At 41.6% G+C, this 11,789-nt stretch overlaps 1 long non-coding RNA gene across 4 annotated transcripts in view; it reads left to right on the top strand.

Moving 5' to 3' along the window:
• The first annotated feature begins 4 nt into the window (after positions 1–4).
• The window catches only part of LOC135409991 (uncharacterized), a 38,281-nt gene continuing 26,496 nt past the window's right edge, over positions 5–11,789 (top strand). The window contains exons 1-3 of one of the 4 annotated variants that reach the window (XR_010428463.1): positions 6–704; positions 2,202–2,285; positions 2,400–10,117. This is a non-coding gene — a long non-coding RNA (uncharacterized LOC135409991). Of the gene's footprint in view, positions 705–2,201; positions 10,118–11,789 lie in introns of those variants that run through there. The other 3 variants (XR_010428464.1, XR_010428462.1, XR_010428461.1) reach the window with 3 other exon arrangements.

Genomic DNA, 11,789 nt, shown 5'->3' with positions numbered 1-11,789 from the left:
GAGGAGAAGGGTGGGCGCTGCCCGCATCCTCCGGCTCGGTGCTGGGAAACGGTGTGAGGGGCGCTGCGGGACCCTCCCTCGCCTGGAGAGGCACCGGCGATCCAGCCCCACTGCTGCGGCATCCCCCTGTCACGGCAATGCCACTTGTCTTCCGAAACGTCCCTACAGAGGCGGGATCACTCGGGATCAGTAATTGGCAATTACTGACAGATCACAGAATCAATTAGATTGGAAAAGACCTCTGAAATCATGGAGTCCAACCTATGACCGAACACCACCAAGGCACTAAGTGCACGCCCAGTTTTTCCTTAAACACCTCCAGAGACGGCAACTCCACCACCTCCCTGGGTAACCCATTCCATTCTTACGTGAAGAAATTCCTCCTTATGTCCAACCTAAACCTCCCCGGCACAACTGAAGACTATTAATGTTTAAAGGACAATCACCCATCCAAATAAGGGCTTGTGTGTTCCTCCCTGGCTGAATTCCTGCTTTTGCACAGCTGGATAAGCCACCATTAGTGTATATTCAGCACACAGGACCTGAGCATCCAGTCAAGAGTGCAGTGGGAAACCAGTTTGTCTCAGTTCCACGTCAAACCTTTGCTAAGCAGCTTGAAACACTTCTGTCCCTCCATGTGGTGTTATAGGGCTGCAAGGACAACAGCCTGGCCATGAGATTCCTTCTGGAAAGAAACTAACCGGGTTGGTGGGAAATGATATTATTGACCAATTCCTGAAACAATCTCTGCATTGCTGCAGTTGTCCTGTCCTTCATTGTTGGGCTTTGTCCTGCTTGATCTCATCAACATAAGCCTAGCCATGATGATGATTGGGTTGTAATCCACCCCACCAAATTTTTTTATTCCTCTTCTCCATTAAGGAATATATTGGAACAATGAAAGGAGTAGCCAATAGACCAGGAGGTGTGGTAGGAAGAAGGCCTCAGAAGTGCCGTTTTGAAGCTAAAATATACTTAGTGTACCAATATAATGTGAATAATTATGTAAAAATATAGTGGTTAGTATAAAATTACATTGAAATTCTTATAAGTTATGGCATATTAAGAAACACTAATAGGTTTTTACCCAGGTAGGCTACATCTTACCTTAGGGTTGAGATGCAGAACTGCAAGTGGTAGCCTCTGCACCTGCAGGCAGGATGCTCAGCATGAACATGAGGTCAGAGGGGCTCTGCTCCAGGGCCTTTCTTAAAAAGACTTAACTTAAAAAGCATTCAGAGGAAAAATCTATAAAACTTTACTGGTGTTCCTAAATCTTCTCTTCATGTTGTCTGTGTTTTCTACTTTAGATTAGCAGCAGTCTTTTTTTTTTTACTTTTTAGTTGATGTAGCCAGTGTTTTGAGCCATATTTTGTTGTCCTAGGTGTTAACTGAAGGTCTGCACAGTCAGTAGACACTCCAATGGTCTGTCCAACAGTAATTAATAGTTGGAATACAGTGGTTGCATTTAAACAAAATTTTTATATACTAAGACTTCAAGTGTTCTTTATACAAAGTAACTGTGGTTATCACCCAACTCCTATATATTTAAGCATACCTCAGCTACCACTTCGATTTCAGTTCAGAGGGGAAGTTCCAGGCTTTGCAACACAACAAGAGCATGTGTGTGTCACCTGGGCTCTTTGTGATGAAAGGAGTCTGGCAGCCACCTATTTCAGCATCCCATCAGAAGAAAATAAAGAGAGATTTTTGCAATGAGAAAGATTCCACATCTTAACAGCTGTCTCGTGACAAGCTGAGTATCTTGAAACATGGGCTTTAACAACAGCACTGTCTGAAAGGTTTCCTGCTTCCCGACTGCCTCGTACGAGTCCATTTCCCCTCACACCACACCCTCAGCTGTGCAGTGAGCAACACAGTGAAAGAAATCAGATTAAAAACAGTCTTGTTTCTCTTTTGCCAGGAGTTTTAACCCTGATCAATTCATTGAACCTTTCCTTTGGAGGTGTCAAGAAGTGAGGGAAGAACCACACTTCCAGGCACTGAAAACCCCCGGGCAGTGAAACTACACCCTCTGTAGCTGGTGAATCAGAAATCTGTGGCTGGTTCTCAAAACAGGATACAAGGGCTGAGACAAATGTATAACATCTGTGCTGCCTTACTCATAAAAGGCTTTAATGCTACAAATGTTTTCCTTTTTTCCCTCATCATAAGCCTAATTTCTATTTTTGTTTTACCAGTTTACAGTAGCAAGGCTTGGTATTTGATTTCAGCTGGGGGAAGGAGTACTGGACGGGGCGAAGACATGAAGACCTTCTCTAAAAGTAGGTTTAAACTGTTTTTGAAGTAAAATTTAATGCTAGGAAGCTTAATAGTTTACTTTATATTCCTTGATTTTCATGTGGTAACTGTCTCTTCCAGACCATCTGTCCTTCCAGGTCACACTGCTATGAACTACATGTATTTCAACTAAAGTCTTCCTTGCTCATAGTCTTAGGTCATATTTGGGAGATGTGTTCCTTTTTGTAATGTCATATACACACCTGTGTCTAGTTGCTTGTTGGAGGAGGAATTACAATGCAAATCTGTTTCCGAACTGTGTGTCCTTTAGAGAAACTGCTCTGAGCACCACTCGCCCACTTTTCAATCCCAATTGATAAGTCAATTTGTTGAGCAGGATTCTAAGGTAGGAGAAGGAATGCTTGGGGTGAAACACATCAAGCTGCAGGGGACCATTAAACAAGCAAGCTACTGGAGGGTCATGCTTCGTGCATGAGACCAGTCATGTCTCCCATCACTTTCATCAGTCATCTCTGTTATCAACAAAGCATTGGGAAAATTCCACAAAACAGGTGGACAGTATATTTAAAACCCTGTGTTTAAAGAAGTACTTAAGATTTTAAGGTAGTTTTTTTTAAATTTTTTTTGTGTATCTATAGAAAGAATTTTTTAATAATTATCTGAAGGGGATTACAGAACACTGTTATTTATCATAAAAATGTTGCAGCTTTAACTTCCCCTTAACACCAGCTTTGGCATATATGAGACTGGTATGCTGAACTATCAGTAAAGAGTAAGACCTACCTTTATATGATCATGCAAAAATTAATCCAGGTGACTGAATACCAGAGGAGGCTATAAGCTCATAATTTACAACAGAACTTACACAAAATTGCTTCTGAAAAGCAACAGGAAGATGATGTACCTGGTCTTCATCCTTAACAGGAAGGAGGTAATCTGATAACTTTCTACTACAGTAGTTTTTGAAGTGCACTATAGCTCATCACTCTCAATTCTTCATGTGATGGAGTTTCACAACTGAATATAATGTAGGACAGATTTAAAAAACTGCTGAAACTGATGTTAAGTCTGCTTTTTATAATGTTTCACACTTCCTGTTAGGTGAATGTGTGTTTAAATAGACATTTCAGGGCTTTAGTGAAGAGTATTGTTAACTGTGTGCAAGACCAATAAAGATTTGGTATGAGGTTCAGCTTAAGTCTGTGTGATCCATCCCATGAGGGCAGTAGGGGTAGAGCTGTAATACCTTGTGCTGTTTGGTTTTATGGAAGACCCAGTCATAGGTTGTATCACAGCTATCACTATCTCACCATGAACAGCAAATTGCTAGAACATGGAATTGTCTGCCAGAGTTCAAGAAGTGTTTGGACAATGCTCTTAAGTACATGGTGTGATTCTTGGGGCTGTCCTCTGCAGGGCCAGAAGTTGGATTTTGATGATCCTTGTGGATCCTTTCCAACTCAGGATATTCTATGATTCTATGATCTCTAGTGTTACTGAATAGTTGCATTTCAACAGTCAGGCTGTAGCTTAGTGAAACTGGATCTTCTCCTCTTTGGTGAAATAACAATGCTTTACTCTGACTTTTTAATTGGATATAGTACATCTTCCTTCAGTAATATAGTTGCAAAAGGTGAATAGAGTTGCCCTGGCTGCAAGTTTTCTTACCTGTTTGCAAATTAAGCTGAGAAACCATTCTTTTAATCCTCCATGGGAAGTGAGCTTGACCTTCACAAATGCTAGTGAGTGTTTCAGCTTGTGGAGCTTATCACAACCATTTATGTTCCGATTCCACTTCCTTCATTTTTCCCACCATTAAACTTCCTTAGACAGTTTTACCATATGCTGCTTTATTTTTTCTGAAAAAAAAAAAAAAGAAGGTGCTTTCTGCTTTTATTGTACCCCTTCCAAGTAAAAACACATGATGCCATCCAGAGGGACCTCAACAAGCCAGAGAAATGGGATAACAGGAACCTCCTGAAATTCAGCTAGTGTGAAGGGGGGGAACAACCCCAGGCACCAGTACAGGCTGGGGGCTGCCCAGCTAGAAAACAGCTTTGCAGAATAAGCCCTGGGAGTCCTGGTGGGTACCAAGTTGAACATGAGCCACCAATGTGCCCTTGCCATGAAAAGGTTAATGGGTGTCCTGGGCTGCATTAGGAGGAGTGTTACCAGCAGGTTTGGGGGGGTGATCCTTCCCCTCTACCGAGCACCTGGTGTGCTGGGTCCAGTGCTGGACTCCCCAGTATGAGCAAAGTATGGACACACTGGAGAGAGTCCAGCAAAGGGCCACAAAGATGATCAAGGGACAGGAGCATTTCTCCTATGAAGAAAAGCTGAGTAGCTGGACTGATTAGCCTGAAGAAGAGAAGTTTCAGGGGGATTTTAGCAATGTGGGTAAGTACCTGATGGAGGAAGTAAAGAAGATGGAGACAGGCTCCGCTTAGTAGTGCCCAGGACCAGAAGCAACAGGGACAAACCGAAACACATGAGGTTACTTCTGAACACCAGGAAACACTTTTTTACTGTGAAGGCAACCAAGCCATTGGCACAGTCTGCCCAGGGAGGTGGTGGAGTCTCCATCCTTTGAGATCTTCAGAAGTCATTCAGGCATGGTCCTGGCAAACTACCTCTAGGTGGCCCTGCTTGAGCAGCAGGGTTGGACCAGCTGACCTGCCGAAGTACCTTCAAACATCAGCCATCCTATGATTCTGTACCCATTATAACCTCTATCCATGACTGACCCCTTCCTATCTTCTAGCACTGTTCCATATTCACTAGGCTTTTTCCATGTCATTATAAGCTATACTTTCTCTGCTGGAACTGCAGCACATCATGCCGGGGCGTGCAGGAAAAAAACATCCAGTCATTCACCTGGGAACAAAAGAGCTCCAGAGAGATCCTTAACTCCTGTAAATTCCATAGCTCTGTGATCCTCACCGTTCACGTTAGCTGACACACTGATGTCAAGTCCTTGGCCACTGTTACAGTAGACTGCCCAGTCAGAAATGAAAAGCATGTGTTTGTTCCTGGACCTGTCTGCATTGAAGAATCTAATATGAATCAATAAAAGAGCTAGGATTTCATATTATGGTACTAGTGAGCACTCCTTGTCCTATTTGAAACAAATAAGCAGCAGTGGTGCTAGTACCCAAACACACCTCAGTCACCTGGTCCTGATTTTCTACTGCCTTCTACCTTCTGCAGTCATCTGCAACCATGCAAAGGGGAATGAAATAATACCCAGTTCTGTTTACTTCAACAGCCCTCAGAGGTTTCCAAGGGGTGCTTTTTGGAAAACATCTCTTTCTACCTCTCCAGAAAAGCCTACATAGTTCTCAATTCTTTCCAGGCATTATGCTTAAGGGAAGCTGTTTCTAGCTCCTGGATGTACAAGTAATCAGCAAATCTGAAATAATTTCAGGTGTTACACTGGAATGAGCAATGCTTTGTCTATTAGACCAGAGAGCTTTCCCATTCTGAGCTGTGACAACATTAGTGTTGTTAAGGGCATTTCTTTCTATTCAGCTGAGTAAAGGAATTACAGCGTGTAGCTGGGGCTCCAGTGGCGGCAGTTGGGACTGAATCCGGTTTCCAGGCAGAGAAGAAACAGTGTAAGGATGCCATTCAAGAAAAAATTAGGTACAAGAGAGTTAATTTAGCTTATCCTTGAGTTGCAGATTTCTATTGAACATAGAGTAAATTATGTAATTGATATATAATAGGCTAAATTGCAGGAAACCTGGTAATTTAATATGATTACAAACTGGATTAAAACAGGCTGAAATAATTAGAAGCAACCTTCATTTTTCATTTGAGATAATTGCAAGAAAACTGCAAGTTCCTTTATCTGTGCTGGTAGCAGAGATTAAGACAACTTTCTACCCAAAACACTGGTAATATCTTTGTCTAAAAGAAAGAAAAATGACAGCTGCTCAAAAGTTTCTCAGTAATTACCATGGGCATTCTAAGAACTGTTTTGATCCAGTGACCTTTAGAAGGATGAGAGAGAGTCCAGGTGGTGAAAAAGGTAGGCAGACCTCAAAGCAGTCTAAGCAGACTTAACCATACAACCCTGAGAAACTATATTTGTGGGGTGCTTGGTGAGAAGGAGTTTGGTGATGAAAACTGTATCAATTTGTTTGATTCTCTGTATGTTCAAGAAAGCAGAACTCTGTACTTTCTTTTTTGTACAAAGAACTGTGCTGGAGACTAAGATCCTTCATGAGTTTTCCTTTTAAAATCAAATAATCTGTTTCAAATCCCACACTTACATATTGCACAAACCTTTTGCCTCAGTGGGGATGAAATTGTGCCTGCATGCAGTTTAGTCCCACAGCTTGTGAACATCACTATAGAAAAAACACTGTTTCCATTAGATCATGACCGCAGTTTTACAGGAAAATTAGCATTTGCTTTATGCCTTGCAATACAGCTGGCTTACACATTTTGCTGAATTTAGCAAATACACCCCTCTGGAGAAGCTAAGCTAGCATAAACTCTATAAATTATGAAGGTTTCACTAGCTCTTTTATCTAGGTGATCAGAGAACTAGGAATCTTCATCTATGTCATGATTTAACTCTACCCAGCAGCTAAGCTCCACTTAGCAGCTCACTCACTTTCCCGTGGTGGAATGGGGGAGAGAATTGGAAGAGAATAAAGTGAGAAAACTCGTGGGTTGAGATGAAGACAGTTTAATAAGTAAAGCAAAGTCCACACATGCAAGCAAAGCAAAACAAGGAATTCATTCACTGCTTCCTATCATCAGGCAGGTGTTCAGCCACCTTCAGGAAAACTGGAGTCCACCACACATAGCAGTGACTCAGGATGACAAACACTGCCACTGCAAAGAATCCCCTTTTCTTCTTCTTACCCCAGCTTTATATGCTGAGCATGACTTCATATAGTATGGGATATCCCAGTGGTCAGCTGGGGTGAGCTGTTCTGGCTCTGTTCCCTCCCAACTCCTTGTGCACTCTCATACTCCTCGCTGGCAGTGTGGGGGGCAAGGCAGAAGAGGCCTTGGCTCTGTGTAAGCACTGCTCAGTGATAATGAAAACATCCACGAGTAATCAACACTGTTTTCAGCACAAATCCAAAACACAGCCCCAAACTAGCTGCTCTGAAGCAAACTAACCATGTCCCAGCTAAACCCAGCAAAATCCAGCTGATCTATGACTGAGATACCACAAGTATGTACATTTGGGGAGCAGCAGGGGAGGATTGTTTATGTGGTTACTTATACAATTTTCCATGAGAGTTATGAGACTAACCAGAATTCGCCCACCATGACTTTTCAGAGCATTCCCAAAAAAGACACAATCAAGGAGGAAGGATTTGGGAATGGATAATAATGGTTTTTTAGCAGGTCATTCCCAAGTGATAAACCCCAGGTAGCTCTGTGGCTAGGGAAGATGTAATACCACCTCCATGCTCAGAGGATTTCCCATTGCATAAAACAAGTCTCACTGCTTAAAAAAATACTGGGAGCCAAGGTGGCCTCAACAAGAAATCAACTTAATCTGAAGAATGCAGTGGCCTTTTGCAAAGCATGTAAGAAAGCCAGGTCCTGAAAAGTCCTGTAGATCACACCAGTAATGAAAATTGAAATGAAAATGTGAAATTAAGGTGAGAAACTGGCAAAATGTCTGGTAAAAAGAGAACTTTTAATATCCTTAAAATTACTATTAGCAGGTGGTCCAGTCTGAGCAAATTATACATCAAAAATCACTGTTGTTAATTTCCAGAATTTTCGTGACAGAAATCTGGCAGTGCTGTCTCAGTGATGTTGGAAGCAGAGCAAGCATTGACTCAGGGAGAACAACTCAGTGAAAGAACTACTGAAGTTTATTTGTAGACCAGAAAAAATAAAAAGCAAACATATGGTATTGAAAACTTATTTTAAAAACAGTAAAGGTGAAGGTTCTTTTGATAGCTTGCTACAGCATGTGTTCCTTGAGGTCTTTATAGATGACATATAGTGCCTAGGTAGCAATTTTAATGCAAAATTACAATTATATTAAAATCTTGTGCATATTTGGACTGGTTCTGAGTCTAATCAAAACGGTGAATGATTAAATCAGATTTTGCTCTGTGAATAATTGGTTCATAGAGCTCTACTTACTCTACTTGCATGTAAAATGCCTTGAAACTGTCCAGAGTGTGCTGCAGAAGGCCATTTCTGGAAAATCTAACAATTACTGTCAAATGTACATTCCCTATTGGCTGCCAAACATAGTCGTAACACTGGCATGTCACTGGAATCTCACTGAAATGGAGAGGACCAACAGACACCTCTTCATTAGCCCACCAGTAAAAGACAGAAACACTCAGTGTTTCAGCATAAAGACATATTTCAGCATGTGAAGAGCTGCTTCAGTTTCAAAACAGCAGCTGTGAAAAGCAAAATAGGTAAAAACATGAGAGAACTACCGATAAAGTGGGGAGAATAACAGCAACAGCAAAACAGCTTAACAGGAAGCAGCAGAAGAAGACTGAAGCAAGCTTCATGAATGCAAAAGAACTGAAGAGACAAGCAGTTCCCAAAAAATATCCTGAGTTCTGTACCGAGCAGCTAAGCCTGCCACCAGCAGTGGCTGAAAGGTGCATAGTCTGCTTGCCACTTTCTACTGGTCTGGCACAGGAGTGCTGCAGGTGCAGGGACATACAGGTTGGTTTCTTGCATGTCTTGCTTAGAATCATAGAATCATAGGATCAACCAGGTTGGAAAAGACCTCCAAGATCATGAAGTCCAACCCTTAGCATGTAGCATGAATGTAGCTACGCTGCTTTGGGGATCCAAGTCCAGAGACAAAATAGACATTTTACCATGACTCTGAACCTGAGTGAGTAACCTGAACCTGTCTGGTTCAAATAGGTTTCTAGATCTAGCTCATGCAGGTATTGTCTAGACCTGCAGCTGCACTAAGGAGCCCAGAAGTACAACTCTAAAGTGCATCTTCATAGAGATGACATCCATAATTCCATTCCACTTATGGACTGCCTCCGTATGGACTAAGGTAGTGAGCTCTGTGTGGCAGTTTAATTGCTGGTAGGACTTCCTAGCTTGGACACAAGCTGTACTCACAGAGCTTGGTACTTGCCACTGCTCACTTTTCCAAAATTAGAAGTATGACACACCTCACCCTAACTACAGTATTATTTCTGCACTCCTAGCCATGAAGAGGGTGACTATAGCGAGGAGCTGGATTTCTTTGGATTATCTTCATTATTATGAATGCCCATATCTGTTAAAGATATATTACTCAGTGCAAAAGACATTTCTTCTTCAAGTAAAGAACTCAAAATATATTGCTATATGCATTCCAAAACACCTGAAAGCACAGAGAGAGAAGTATTACAGGAAGAATAAGAAGAAAATAGTTTCACTTATCTATCTAGACAACGAACAGTGTATATCTAAGCAACAAACCACCTTCATAAATTAAGAACATCTCTCTCAGAAATACATGCTTTCAGTGCAGATTTCATAGCTTTTTGGTGAGGGGACATGGAAAACCTCTAGGGTGTCTATTAAAAAAGGTTGACTTATTCCAAAGTAAATGCTCCTAGAAAATCCTCAGAGAAGACACTTCTCACAACGTCAAGAATTCTAAGTAGGACAAGCCCACATCAGCATCAAGCACAGCAAGACAATTGAAAGACAGATTTAGGACACCATCAACATGACTTCCATAACAAGTGATAATATGGATGCCATCTGGAAATCACAGAAAAGGAGTTGGATATGGATGAGCTTCTGTCAAAGTTAATCTGTACTTTTTTTCTGCTATTTTTTGTGCGAAATTTTTCTAGCTGTGATTATTTTTATATAATAAAAATTCACTTGCTCAGTTTCTGTCTTAGCATGCTTATGGGTGGAGGACTTCTGAGAATTAAGGGCTTTGGGGGAGCGAATGTTTAGTTCTGCAAGGTTCCAGAGAAAGGTTGTAAGCTGGCTGGCATTGCCATTGTTTGCCGTGATGTATCCTGAGAATTTTGAAACAACTTTTTCTCTGCCATGAACAGCAGAAAAGCTGTAAAAGGTTTGCAGGTTCTAGAGTATATTGCAGGTTGTTCTTATGATCAGGTATACATTAGTAACTTGTACTCCTATAGGTCCCATAAGGCATACGAGTACTTAACATGTCTGAAGACAAGTCATTCCTGCCCTGCCTGGTTGCATATGCATGAATTTCCTTCTGAGGCTGGCACACCTGGGTAATTTCATTGGGCTTAGTTCTGCTTCATAACACTGGGATGACACTCTAATCCTTTTAAGGAAGAGCACCTCATTTTGTCACTTCCAAATTCACCAGCGCCTTCAAACTTGTCATCTTTCTGTCAGCAAAAACAGGAACCTACAAGCTACACTCAGAGGACTCCCCAACTTATCATAGTTACTCGTTGTCTAAAGCTAGTTATGAGCTATATTTCTTGTTCGCATTGGAACGGTTGTAAAATAAGTAGCTGTTGAGGCCTGCAATATAGAAACTTTATGTGCCCAGAGTCTCATAAATTCAAGTCCTAATTAAGCTCTTTGTCATAAGGGAGACATTTGCACGAGGTAATTGACCTGTCTATTGGTAAGCTGATACTAACAGAGGGCAGGCCAGGTGACCAGCCCAGGCTCTACAAAGACCCACGGCAGATCACAAGCTAATGCTATCTAAAATGGTGTTTCACAAACTGAGGAGTCATAAATTAGGACTGTGTTTAGAACTGAAGTGTCATGACTGTGGGATACAGGATGTCTCCAGAAGTGTGTTTATATTCAGCTGAATTGCCAGTGTGCCAAAGAAATTCATCAGAAAAGCTTTGCTTGTAAACAGCAAGCTGTAGCTTGGGGGATAGTGCCAGGGCATACAGCTTGTCAAGGGAATCAGCTCGTGACTCCAGCCAGCTGCAGACATGTTCTGGCAGCTCTTGCCTGAACAAAATAAGGAGAGGACTTGGGGAATCACCGCAAACACAGCGAGCCAATAAAGTTTGTGGTCGCTCTGTTACTGTTTGTTTGTTTTCTGTATCTACTTGCTAGTTTCTTAATTTATATTACTTTTCATCTGGTCATGTAGCAACTGTCACATGGCTTGGTAAATACTTTCAGCAGGAGCTGGCAATAGCTCAGGTGGCCTGACTTCAGAGGAGACCAATATAACAAACATCCACTAATTCGCACCTATGTATTAAGTCACACATGCTTAAATTAGACTCTGTCCTGCTACTTTCTGAAAGGAAGTTGTGCTAGAAGCTGTGAAAGAAGCATTGCCTTCTAAGCAAGTCAAACTAGGAGAGAATCCAGCCTAATAGTGGCTAGATAAAACATGAAATGTCAACACACAAAAGAAAAAAAAAAAGAGGAAAAGTGTTGGTAACAAAGAGCAAGAAAATCAAGAAAATTAGTCAGCAATGCAATGAAGTTGTTGACCAAGAAGCAGATGGCAATAAATTGGGGCACCTTCTGAGAATCATAGAACTAAGATAAGGAAGCTCACCACTGAGAAATATAATGACTTGATACCTGAG

This window comes from Pseudopipra pipra, chromosome 2, assembly GCF_036250125.1.
Source record: "Pseudopipra pipra isolate bDixPip1 chromosome 2, bDixPip1.hap1, whole genome shotgun sequence".
NCBI classification, from domain to species: Eukaryota; Metazoa; Chordata; class Aves; order Passeriformes; family Pipridae; genus Pseudopipra; species Pseudopipra pipra.
Note: the sequence above shows the minus strand (reverse complement) of the source record. Positions and strands in the feature narration are given on the sequence as shown.